General features: G+C 43.5%; 1 protein-coding gene across 6 annotated transcripts in view; it reads right to left on the bottom strand.

Annotated features, from left to right (window-relative positions):
- LOC137370159 (CYFIP-related Rac1 interactor B) overlaps window positions 1-13,568 on the bottom strand; it is a 235,911-nt gene that overhangs the window by 197,596 nt on the left and 24,747 nt on the right. The gene's annotated exons all lie outside the window — the stretch shown is intronic.

Below are 13,568 nucleotides of genomic sequence, written 5' to 3'. Positions count from 1 at the left end.
TGGAAGTTACCACTGACCAGAAACTGAACTGAACCAGCCACATAAATACCATGGCTACAAGAGCAGGTCAGAAGCCGGGAATTCTGCAGCAAGTAACTCATTTCCTGACTCCCCAAAGTCTGTCGCATCTACAAGGCATGTGATGGAATTCTCTCCACTTGTCTGGATGACTGTTGCTCCAATAACACTCAAGAAGCTCGACACGACCAAGATAAAGCATCCCATCCACCACCAAGGCACAGTGGCTGCAGTGTGTACAATATACAAGATGCACAACAGCACCTTCCAAACCCACAACCTCTACCTCCTAGCAGGACAAGGACAGTAGACGTACGGGAACACCACCACCTGCAAGTTCCCTGCAAGCAACACACCATCTGGACTTGAAACACTGTCGGTGTTCCTTTACTGTCGCTGTGTCAAAAACCTGGAACTCCTGTCCTAAAAGCACTATGGGTGTACCTACACCAGATAGACTGCAGCGATTCAAGAAGGCAGCTCCACCTTCTCAAAGGCAACTTGGGATGGGCAACAAATGCTGGCCTTGCCAGTGACACTCATCCCATGAAAGAATAAAAAAAACCTTAGCATTCCATGAGTCGGTAAACATCTCAGACCATAGAAATCAATGGTAACATTAATATCTGTTCCTACTTCCTCCACAGCTGGGGCTACAATATTTTCAGCCTGTTACAATGAAGGCAGCTAAAAGATATGCCATTTCTTCTAACTGTGAGCAAGGTCACAGGGAATTTAAATAAATGTCAGCCTGTCTGAAACAAAGCTTTGAGAATTTAATCGCTAGTTTGTTTCCAAATCTTTTGGGAAAAGCAAAAAAACTCTCAAATACTCATTGGACGAGAGACATCACCCTTCCATCTTAACACATTCTGATGCACAGATTGCAGGCTGGGAAATTCTATAAGCTGTATATGGTCAGATTGCACAAATGCATTTGGAAGCTCTCCCCAGCAAAGCCCAGGCTTTTGAGACAGGCTAAACTTCCATGATAATGTTGACATTGTCACGAGTCAGGTAGGAAATGGACCTGGGTGAGACATCAGGCTTGATATGTGACAGTAATGACAAGGAGTAAGAGTCTGGAGTATACTCAGGCAAGCTGACAAAGGGGGTCAAGATCTGGTAGCCAGTCAGAATGAGCCAAACAGTCCATGGTCAGACACGGAAAGACTATAGGGCAAGTAGGTAAAGAAGTCAACATGTGTTGTTCACTCTGATTTGAGCCATCAGGTACTCTAAATTTTACTTACTGTTCAGCATCATTCTGTGATTTGCAACAATTTTTTTTTGCCACTAATTTCCAAATTTGCTATTTTAAGTTGCTTAATTCAAAATATTGGACAAGTCAAATTTTTAGCACAGAAAAATCTTCAGTAGACTGTAAATCCGAAATCAGATCAATTAGTATTTGGAGCTTGAAATATGTGCAAGTTAACTGAAACACTGATTTAAACTTATATATATGTGACCCAGAGGCATGAAAACAAAAGTTTGAACACCCCCAGGTGAGAGAATAACAAAATGGCTGTAGAAACATTTTGCATTTTTTAAATTTTACATTGAAATTAATATATGGGGTACATATCAGTGCAAAAGACACAGCTCAAGCACTTGCATCCATCTTCAGCCAGAAGTGCTGATTGGATGATCAATCTCAGCCTCCTCTTGAGGCCCCAGCTTCACAGATGTAACATCAAGAAATAGCTGAAGGCACTGGATACTGCAAAGATTATGGGCCCTGACAACATTCTGGCAATAGTACTGAAGACCTGTGCTCCAGAACTTGCCGCACCCCTAGCCAAGCTGTTCCAGTACAGCTATAACACAGGCATCTACCTGACAGCTTGGAAAATTGCCCAAGTATGCCCCAGCTACAAAAAGTAGGAGAAATCCAAACAGGCCAATTAACACCCTATCAGGCTACTCCCGATAATCAGCAAAGCGATGGAAGGGGTCACTGACAGTGCTATCAAGCGGCACTTGCTTAGCAATAACCTACTCAGTGACTTTCAGTTAGGGTTCTGCCGGGGCCACTCAGCTCCTGACCTCATTACAGCCTTGGTTCAAACATGGACAAAAGAGCTGAATCCTAGAAGTGAGGTGAGAGTGACTGGCCTTGATGTCAAGGCAGCATTTGACCAAGTATGGCATCAAGGAGCACTAGCAAAACTGGAGTCAATGGGAATCAGGGGGAAAACTCTCCACTGGTTGGAGTCATACCGAGCACAAAGGAAGATGGTTGTGGTTGTTGGAAGTCAATCATCTCAGCTCCTGGACATCACTGCAGGAGTTCCTCAGGGTAGTGTCCTAGGCCCAACCATCTTCAGCTGCTTCATCAATGACCTTCCCTTCATCATAAGGTCAGAAGAGGGAATGTTCGCTGATGATTGCACAATGTTCAGCATCATTTGCAACTCCTCAGATACTGAAGCAGCCCATGTCCATATGCAGCAAGACCTGGACAACATCCAGGCTTGGGTTAATAAGTGGCAAGTCACATTTGCGCCACACAAATGCCGGGCAATGACCGTCTCCAACAAGAGTGAATCCAACCATATTCCCTTGATGTTCAATGGCATTATCATCACTGAATCCCCCACTATCAACATCCTGGGAACTGGACAAGCTACAGCAATGCTGTGGCTAGAACAGCAGGTCCATAGGCTGGGAATTCTGCAGCACATAACTTACTTCCTGTCTACCATCTACAAGGCACATGTCAGGAGTGTGATGAAATACTTGCCTGCACAGTTGCAGCTCCAACCACACTCAACAAGCTCTACACCATCCAGGATAAAGCAGCCTGCTTGATTGATACCCCATCCATCACCTTCAACATTCACTCCCTCCACCACCGACACACAGTGGCAGTAGTCTGTACCATCTACAAGATGTACTGCAGCAACTCACCAAGGCTTTTTCGACAGCACCTTCAAAGCCTGCGACCTCTACTACCTAGAAGGACAAGGCAGCAGGTGCATGGAAACACCACCTCCTGAAAGTTCCTCTCCAAGCCATACACCATCCTGACTTGGAACTATATCGCTGGGTCAAAATCCTGTAACTCCCTTCCAAACAGCACTGTTGGTGTACCTACATCCCAAGGACTGCAGCAGTTCAGGAAGTCCTTCTCAAGGGCAATTAGGGATGAGCAATAAATGCAAACCTACCAGCGATGCACACACCCTGAACAAATAAAAAAAAATCAAACCTAAACTGAATGTAAAAAGGAATTGAGGATACAACGTACAAATTAGGAGGAGTAGGCTACTCGGCCCCTTGAGCTTGCTCCACCATTCAATAAGATCATAGCTGATCTGATTGTAACCTCAACTCCACATTCCCACCTAACCCTGATAACCTTTCACCCCCTTGCTTATCAAGAATCTATCTGCCTCAAAAATATTTAAAGATTCTGATTCAACTGCCTTTTGAGGAAGAAAGTTCCAAAGACGCGCAACTCTGAGAGAAAAAACTTCTCCTCATCTCTGTCTTAAATGGGTGGCCCCTTATTTTTAAACAGTGACCCCTAGTTCTAGATTCTCCTACAAGGGGAAACATCCTTTCCACATCCACCCTGTCAAGATCCCTCAGGATCTTATATGTTTCAATCAAGTCACAACTTACTCTCCTAAACTCCAGTGGCTACAAGCCTAGCCCGACCAACCTTTCCTCATAAGACAACCTGCCCATTCCAGGTATTAGTCTAGTTAACCTTCTCTGAACTGCTTCCAATGCATTTACATCCTTCCTTAAACAAGGAGACTAATACTGTACACAGTACTGCAGATGTGGTCTCACCAATGCCCTATATAACTGAAGCATAACCTCCCTACTTTTGTATTCAATTCCAATCGCAATAAACAAAAGCATTCTATTAGCTTTCCTAAATACTTGCTGAACATGCATACTAACCTTTTGCGATTCATGCACTAGGACACCCAAATCCCTCTGCAATCTCTCACCATTTAGATAATGCTTTTTTTTTTCCCCGCCAAAAATGGACAATTTCACATTTTCTCACATTATACTCCATTTGCCAAATCTTTGCTCACTCACTTAACCTATCTATATCCCTTTGTAGCCTCCTTATGTCCTCTTCACACCTTACTTTCCTACCTACCATGTGTCATCAGCAAACTTAGCAACCATACCTTCGGTCCCTTCATCCAAGTCATTTATACAAATTGTAAAAAGTTGAGGCCGCAGCACTGATCCCTGTGGCACACCACTTGTTACATCTTGCAAACCAGAAAATGACCCCTACTCTCTGCTTCCTGTTAGCTAGCCAGTCTTCTATCCATGCCAATATGTTACCCCCTACACCATGAGCTTTTATTTTCCGCAAGAACCTTTGATGTGGCACCTTATCAAATGTCTTCTGGCAATCTAAGTACAATACATCCACCAGTTCTCCTTTATCCAAAGCAAATTAAACATGATTTCCCTTTCACAAAACCATGCTGACTCTGCCTGATTACCTTGAATTTTTCCAACTGCCTGCCATAACGTTTTTAATAATAGCTTCCAACATTTTCCCCAAGACAGATGCTAAGCTAACTGGCCTGTAGTTTCCTGCTTTTTGTCTTCCTCCCTTTTTGAATAAAGGAGTTACATTCACTATTTTCCAATCTAATGGAACCTTCCCTTGATCTAGGGAATTTTGGAAAATTAAAACCAACGCATCAACTATCGCACTAGCCACTTCTTTTAGAACCGTAGGATGACGTCCATCAGGACCCGGGTACTTGTCAGCCTGCAGCTCTAACAATTTGTTCAGTACCACTTCCTTGGTGATTATAATTTTCTTGCGTTCCTCCCTCCCTTCCATTTCCTGATTTACAGCTATTGCTGGGATGTTACTTGTATCCTCTATAGTGAAGACTGATGCAAAATACCTGTTTGATTCATCTGCCATCTCCTTATTTTCCCTTATTAATTCCCCAGACTCACTTGCTATAGAACCAATGCTAACTTTGTTGATGCTTTTTTTAAATATATAGAAACTCTTACTATATGTTTTTATATTTCTAGCTCGCTTTCTCTCGTACTCTAATTTTTCCCTCATCAATCTTTTAGTCATCCTTTGCTGTTCTTTATATTCTGTCCAATCGTCTAACCTGACACCCATCTTTGCGCAATTATATGCTTTTTTTTTTAGTTTGATACTATCTTCAAAATACAACCAAGTTAGACGTGGTAAAATTCTACCGTAGTCAAAAACTCTATTCTATTTTTCACTAGTATACAGGAAATTCAATAAATTTGCGATTACAATGGCTTACAAGCAGCGTTTGTCTGAAGAAAGCCACATTTCAGCAGATGAGAAAGTGGCAACATTGCTAGTAGGAGGCATAAAGATGGAGAATTTTGGAGCCATTACAAAAAAATGCATAAAATAATGTCCCCTTGCGTTGAATGCCGTCTGAAGAAATAGTTTCACTATATCTCAGCGACTGAATTGCTTACTATTTTAAGCATCTAAATTAGATCACTCTTCAACCTTTTAAACATAAGAGAATGCAAACCAAACTTATTTCAGCACAGAACCAAGCCATTTAGCCCAAGTGGTCCATACAGTGTTTTGGTCCATACGAGCCTCCTCCCACCCAACCTTATCTAGTCCAGGATTCAGGCCCTCCAAGGTCAATATATTTTCCCAAGATGTGGTACCCATAACTGAGCACAATGCTCTAGATCACATCTGACCAAGATGAACCTATAATTTCTATTGTTTCAGCCTGTTCCTGTTCCACTGAACTGATTTCTTCCTATCTCGACTATTTTTTCTCTCCTTTTCCAGTCTCTTTGCACCTACATCCGTGACCGATGCTCTCCATCACTAACAGTTTCCTGACCACCCGTTCTGATGAGAGGTCAACGACCTGAAACGTTAATTCTGTTTCTCTCTCCACAGATGCTGCCTGACCTGAGTATTTCCAGCATTTTCTGTCTTTATTTCAGGCTCCCAGAATCTGCATTTTGCTTTTCTATTCATGCTGTTGTATTGCCTCTTCATATACACCTTAATTTTTATAACATGCCTCCTGTGAGAGATACCTTACCAAATACCTCACACTAAATTGATCCCAAGAAAAATCAACATTTCTTGCTGTCCTATTACATTCTAACATTTAAGAAACCTTGAAATAAGTCTATCAGGACTTGGTGCACATTGTGAGCAACATAATAGCTCAGGTTGAGAAAACTCATGTGAACCAAGATGCTTGTTCCAAGAACAAGTTTTACATAAAGTTGCTCAGTCTGAAAAGCACTTGTGAAGACAGTGATAAAATTAGCCTAGCCCTTCACATTGCTAAAGGCAGCAGTTTCAGTCTCAGTACTTCAGCTTAGACGCTCATTGATTTTTGTCCAGTAACTAGACATTAGAGCTTGCAGAGAAGAGTCTCGCCTGATAAAAGTTAATAATGAGGTAGCCCTTAAGCCACACAACCCTCAAAAAAGCTGTTTCCACAGGCGATTCCAAAGGCAATGACTGCCCGAAGGCAAAGTAAACAGCTTTAACCTGTTGAAATAGACAGTTAGATTTAACGGTGACTGGCGGCCCACTTACACAAGCTAGCCGGTTTTGTGAATACACAAGGATATAAAGTGTTCAGAAAAGATAAAGAAGGAAAAATGGGAGCTGGGGTGGCAGTACTGATTAGGGAAGAGGGTTGGAAAGAGGGGATATCCTTGAGGGGGCAAGGACAGAATCCATTTGGTAAAAGTTGAGAAGCAAAAAGGGCATGACCATGCTCTAGGGCTATTCAATAGGCCTCCAAATATTGAGAGAGAGAGAGAGAGTGTGACTGTAGGGAAATCACAGAGATATGCAACACCTATAGAGTGGTGATATTGGGTGACGTCAATGACCCAAATATTGATTGGGTTAATGTTACAGTAAATGGAAAGGAGGGGGAGGAACTTCTAAAATGTGTTCAGGAGAACTTCCTTTGTCAGTATGTTCTCAACCCAACTAGAACGGAGACATTGCTGGATCTGGCGCTGGGAAATGAGGTGGGCCAAATGGACCAATTGACTGTGAGGGAGCACTTGGGTAAAAGTAATCATCGTATCATAAGGTTTAGACTCATAATGCAAAAAAAGCAAGGAACAATATAAGGTAGAACAGCTGGACTGGAAAAGGGCTAATTTCAATACAATAAGAAGGGATCTAGCCAGGATAAAATGGAACCAAAGACTGACAGGAAAAACTAATGCAACAATGTGTTATCTTTAAGGAAGAGATGCTTCAGTCTAGGCTAGGTACATTCCAACAAAGAGGAAAGGTAGGGGAACCAAAAAACAGGGCTCCTTGGATGACGACGGAGATAGAGAATATGATGAAACAAATAAAAGAGAGTGGACGATGCCTGTCAGATGAATTCTTCAAGTGAGAACCAGGTCAACTACGATAAGTTGAGAGAGGAGGTGAAGAGGAGAAGAAGACTGGCAAAGAGAGAATATGAGAATAAAATGGCAGTCAACATAAAAGAGAACCCAAAAATCCTCTACTGGCATGTAAATAGTAAGTGAGTAGTAAGAGATGGAGTGGGCCTATTAAGGATAAAGAGAGTAAATTATGCTTAGAAGCACAGGGCAAGGCTAATATACTTAATGAATACTTTGTATCGGTGTTTACTAAAGAAGAGGAATCTGACAAAATATGGGTCGAAGTGGACAGAGTAGAGGCAATGAATAGGACAAAAATTGAGAGGGAGGTGGTACTGAAAAGGCTGGCTATGCTCAAGATAGATAAGTCACCTGGTCCGGATGGCTTGCATCCCACATTGGTAAAGGGATTGGGGGTGGAGATAGCAGAAGGGCTGGTCATAAACTTCCAATCTTCCCTAGATATGGGGGAGGTGCCAGAGGATTGAAGAGTGGTAAATGTGACACCCTTATTCAATAAAGGGTGTAAGGACAGTCCTAGCAACTACAGGCCAGTTAGTTTAATATTAGTGGTGGGTAAGGTTTTAGAAACAATCAGGGGAAAAAAAATCAACAGGCACTTGGAGAGGTTTGGGTTAATTAAGGATAGCCAGCACGAATTTGTAAAAGCCAGATCATGCTTGTCTAATACAATTGAATTTTTTGATGAAATAACAGAAAAGGTTGATGAAAGGAATGCAGTGGATGTTGTCTATATGGATTTGAAGAAAGCCTTTGATAAAGTACATGAAAGGCTGGTTAACAAAACAGAGGTCCATGGAATAGGAGGGTCAGTGTCCAATTGGATAAAAAATTGGCTTAAGGACAGAAAACAGCGAATCGTGGTACATGCTTGCTTTTCAGACTGGAGGATGGTAAACAGTGGTGTTCCCCAAGTGTCAGTGCTAGGACCACTGTTTTTATTTGCTATATATAAATGACTTGGATCTTGGAATACAGAGTATTTAAAATTTTGCCGTTGATACCAAACTTGGAAGAGTGGCAAACAGTGAGGATGATGTGAACTGCATACAACAGGAGATAAGATAGGCTAGCTAAATGAACAGACAAGTGGCCGATGGCAGTTAATAGAGAGTAGTGTAAGGTAATGCATTTTGGCAGAAGGGTTGGGGTGAGGAAGTATAGACTTAATGGTTCTAAAGTGTGTACAGGAACGGAGGGACCTGGGAGTATATGTGCATTGATCTTTGAAGGCGGCAGCACATATTGAGAGAGTGGTTCGCAAAGCATATGGATTTTTGGTTTCACAAATAGAAGCTTAAAGTACAAAAGTAGGGAAGTTATGCTGAACCTTTATAAACTCTGGTTAGGCCACAACTAGAGTATTGTGTCCAGTTCTGATCATCACACTTTAGGAAGGATGTGAGGGTCCTTGAGAGGGTGCAGATGAGATTTACCAGAATGGTTCCAAGGATGGGGGATTTTAGTTACAAGGTTAGGTTGGAAAAGCTGGGGTTATTCTCCCTGGAGCAAAGGAGATGGCGAGGAGATTTGCTAGAGGTGCACAAGATTATGACAGGCTTAGATAAGTTATACAAGGAAAAACTGTTCACATCAACAAATGGTACAAGGACTAGGGGACACAGATTTCAGGTTTTCGGCAAGTGATGCAGGTGGAATATGAGGAAGAACTTTTTTACGCAGAGAGTGGTAATGACCTGGAACTCACTGCCCACAGGGTGGTGGAAGCAGAGACAATCAATGATTTCAAAGGGAAATTGGATGGGCACTTGAAGGAAATAAAATTACAGGGCGACAGGAATCGAGTGGGGGAGTGGGACTGACTGGATTGCGCCACGGAAAGCCAGCATGAACTTGATGGGCCGAATGCCCCCTTCTATGCCATAAATGACAATGAATACTGGTCTGTATATATATCCTCAACAATTGGTTAGATGCATCAATAACAGAACAAAGAAAATCAGGGATGCACAAGAGGGCAAACTGGAAGAACACAGATCTCAGAGGGTTGCAGGGCTGGAGAAGATTACTGAGACAGGGAGGGTCAAGCTCAGAGTGATTTGAAAACAAGGATGAGAATTTTATAATCAAGGCATCGCCGCACTGAGAGCCAATGTAGCGAATAGAGGGGTAATGAACGAACAGGCCGAATTCGAATATGAGCATCAAGGTTTTGGATGAGCTCAAGTAGAGCGAGAGGCTAGCTAGGAGAGCATCAGAATAATCGAACTAAAAGAAACAAAGGCATAGATGAGGGTTTCTGCAGCAGATGAGCTGGGGTAGGGGTAGAGACAGGTGATGTTACCGAGATGGAAGTAGGCGATCCTGATGTATCTAGACAGATACATGAATGGGCAGGAAGAAAAGAGATACAGACCCTTAGAAAATAGGCGACATGTTTAGATAGAGGATCTGGATCGGCGCAGGCTTGGAGGGCCGAAGGGCCTGTTCCTGTGCTGTAATTTTCTTTGTTCTTTGAAAGGATATGGAAAGTTCTGCTCAGTCAAACTGGATGGCAAGGTAGTGAGCAGCCTGGTTCAGCCTCAGACAGCAGCCAGGGAAAGGAGTGGAGTCAGTAGCGACAGTATGGAGTTTGTGGCTGGTACTGAAAACAATCTTCCCAATATTTAATTGAAGTAAAAGTCTGCTCAAAGAATACTGGACATTGGACAGCTGGGTAACAAATCAGAGGCAGTGAGGGGTCAAGAGAGGTAGTGAAGTCAAGCTAGCTGTCATCAGCATGCACATGGAGCCTAATGTGTTTTTAGATGTTGCAACCAAAGGGCAGCAAGCAGTGAGAAATAGGAGAAGGCCAAGGATAGATCCTTGGGGGACTCCAGAGATAATGGCTTTAGAGCACAAAGAAAAGTCATTCCAGGAGATTGGCTATGGCTGGAAAATAGGAATAGGACCAGGTGAAGGCAGTCCCACCCTGCTGGACAACAGAACGGTTGGAGGAGGATGGTGTGATCAACTGTGTCAAAGGCTGCAAACAGGTCATGAGGAAGGATAGTTCAGCACAGACTCACATAGGATGTCAGTGCTGTGGCAAGGGTGAAAGTTTGATTGCAAGAGTTCAAACCAGTAATAGCTGTAAATCAGGAGGTGGAAGGAAGAGAGGAACTTGGTGAAATTACAATCACTAGGGAAACAGTACTGAGTAAACTGATGGAGCTGCAGGCTGACAAATCCCCAGGTCCTGATGGGTTTCATCCTAGGGTCTTAAAAGAGGGGGCTAATGCATTGGTGTTAATTTTTCAAAATTTGCTAGATTCTGGAAAGGTTCCATCAGACTGGAAAGTAGAAAATATAACCACTCTATTCAAGAAGGGGGCAGGGGGGGTTGGAGACAGAAAACAGGTAACTATCAGCCAGTTAGCTTGATGTCTGTCATGGGGAAGGTGTTAGAATCAATCATTAAGGTGGATGTAGCTGGGCACTTAGAAAAATTCAAGGTAATCGGGAATAATGAGCATAGTTTTGTGAAAGGGAAATCATGTTTGACCAATTTATTGAAGTTCCTCAAAGGAGTAACATGCACTGTGGATAAAAGGGATCCCATTGACGTACTGTACTTGGATTTCCAGAAGGCATTTGACAAGGTGCCACATAAAAGGTTACTGCGCAAAGTAGGAGCTCATGGTGTCGGGGGTAACATATTAGCATGGCTAGAAGACTGGCTGACTGGCAGAAAACAGAGTATGCATAAATGGGTCTTTTTCTGATTAGCAGGATGTAACGAGTGGAGTCCCACAGGGGTCTGTGCTGGGGCCTCAACTTTTTACAATTTATATCAATGACTTGGATGAGGGGAGCAATGGCTTGGTAGCTAAATTTGCAGATGACACAAAGATAGGTAGGAAAGTATGTTGTGACCAGGACATAAGGAGCTTGCAGATTGATATAGATAGGTTGAGTGAGTGGGCAAAAATCTGGCAGATGGAGTATAATGTGAGAAAATGTGAATTTGGTCACTTTGGCAGGAAGAATAAAAAAAGCAGAGTATTACTTAAATGGAGAACGACTACAGAACTCAAAGTTGAAGAGGGATCTAGGTGTTCTAGTGCACGAGTCACAAAAAATTAGTATACAGGTACAGCAAGTAATAAAGAAGGCTAATGGAATGCTATCCTTTATCACGAGGGATTGAAAATAAAAGTAAGGATGTTATGCTTCAGTTATACAGGGCATTGATGAGACCACATCTCGAATACTGTGTGCAGTTTTGGTCTCCTTATTTAAGGAAGGATGTGACTGGACTGTGTTGGAAGTGGTTCAGAGGAGGTTTACGAGATTGATACCTGCAATGAGCAGGTTGTCTTATGAGGAAAGGTTGGACAGACTGGGCTTGTTTTCACTGGAGTTTAGAAGAGTGAGGGGAGACTTGATTGAAGTTTATAAGATCCTGAACGGTCTTGACAAGGTGGATGTGGAAAAGATGTTTCCTCTTGTGGTTGACTCTAGAACTAGGGGGAACTGTCTTAAAATTAGGGGTTGCCCATTTAGGACAGAGATGAGGAGAAACTTTTTCTCTCAGAAGGTTGTGAGACTTTGGAATTTTCTTCCTCAGGTGGTGGAGTCGGGGTCACTGAATATTTTTAAGGTGTAGGTAGATAGATTCTTGTTAGGCAAGGGAATCAAAGATTATCAGGGGTAGATGGAAGTGTCGAATTGGAGACAGAAACAGATCAGCTATGATCTTATTGAATGGCAGAGCAGGCTCGAGGAGCCGAATGGTCTACATCTGCTCCTAATTCGAATGGTCGTAAACATCGAGTTATGGGAAAGACAGGCACAGATTTGGAAGGCAACAACACATTCAAGAACTGATGATGAAAGGGAGGTTGGAGATAGGGCAGTAGTTTAACAGAGGGATCAAGGGTGGGTTTTTTGAGGAGTTGGCTGATGGATGCAGATTTGATGCGGACAGGAACAGTACTTGAGAGGAAACCATTTATATTATCAGCAAACATGGGGACCAGGTGGGAACAAGGTCGGGGGGACCAGGTGGGAACAAGGAAGTAGGTCTCATAGCTAAACTGAGCTCAGAGAGGGCACAAGGAGAGACAGGAAAGAAACTGGAGAAAAACACGATTTCAGGGCTAGGGTAAGATGAAACTTTGGGGGAAATTTGGTTTGGTGGGCTGGGGGAATTGGCAGACACAGCTGAACTGTCAGTCTCAATTTTAATGACAAAGAAGTCCACAAACTCCTCGCACTTCTTGTTGGCGAGAGTGGAAGGCCTAAGAAGTTTGACGTGGAAAAGTGAAGGCGGGGGCTATCTTTGCATTCCAGTTTGATCATGCAGTAAGCAGTTTTGGGAGAGGACAGTAGAATGTGATAATGCTTTCATGTGGTCCAGCCAGATCTGGCAACAAATAGCTAAATCAGTTATTCTCCCGTAAACGCTAAAGTCAGAACCCCTTGGATTGAAGGGAGCAAAGATTGGAGCTGTACCAGCTGGAAGAAACTGGGAGAGTGTAAGGGGATTTTCTGAGGAAAAGGGTATCAAAGATTGAAGTGAGGCTGTGATTGAATAGATCTGTAGCTGCAGAAATATGATGAATGGAGGGCTAAAGGTTATTGGAAATTTGAAAGTACCATTTTAAGTGCCTTGGGGACAAGGAATCAGCAGTTTTTCTAGGACAGGGTTCCTATTCCCCACCCTAAGCTGCAGCTCATGCAAATGCTCCCTGTCTCTGCCCTGCACACCCCCACCTTTGGGTAATCCTTTCTCCACGCCACCCCAGGCAAGGTCCCGCACTATCCTTTCCCCAATGGGCAGGGTAACTCCATCCCTCTCTCTTCCCCCCCCCCCCCCCCACCCCACCCAAGACAGGCACAGTCTCATTTTTCCACCCTTCCCCCCACCACAATGGGCAGAGTCCCTCACATAGCCACTCCCCCACCCACACCCCTCCCAACCCAGACTCCTGCCAGGCAGGGATCCCCTCTCTCCCCCCAAACCTCCCAAGGCTGGGTCCTTCTCTCTCTCTCTTCATTCCCACCCCAGACAGTCCCCTCTCTATCCCCAGTCCCCATTCCCTTGCAGGGTACCTCTCTCTCCCCCACCCACACTAGGTAGGGTGCCACGTCTCTTAACTGCCCTTCCCCCGGGGGCAGGATACCCA

Source organism: Heterodontus francisci, chromosome 5 (genome assembly GCF_036365525.1).
Source record: "Heterodontus francisci isolate sHetFra1 chromosome 5, sHetFra1.hap1, whole genome shotgun sequence".
NCBI lineage: Eukaryota > Metazoa > Chordata > Chondrichthyes > Heterodontiformes > Heterodontidae > Heterodontus > Heterodontus francisci.
Note: the sequence above shows the minus strand (reverse complement) of the source record. Positions and strands in the feature narration are given on the sequence as shown.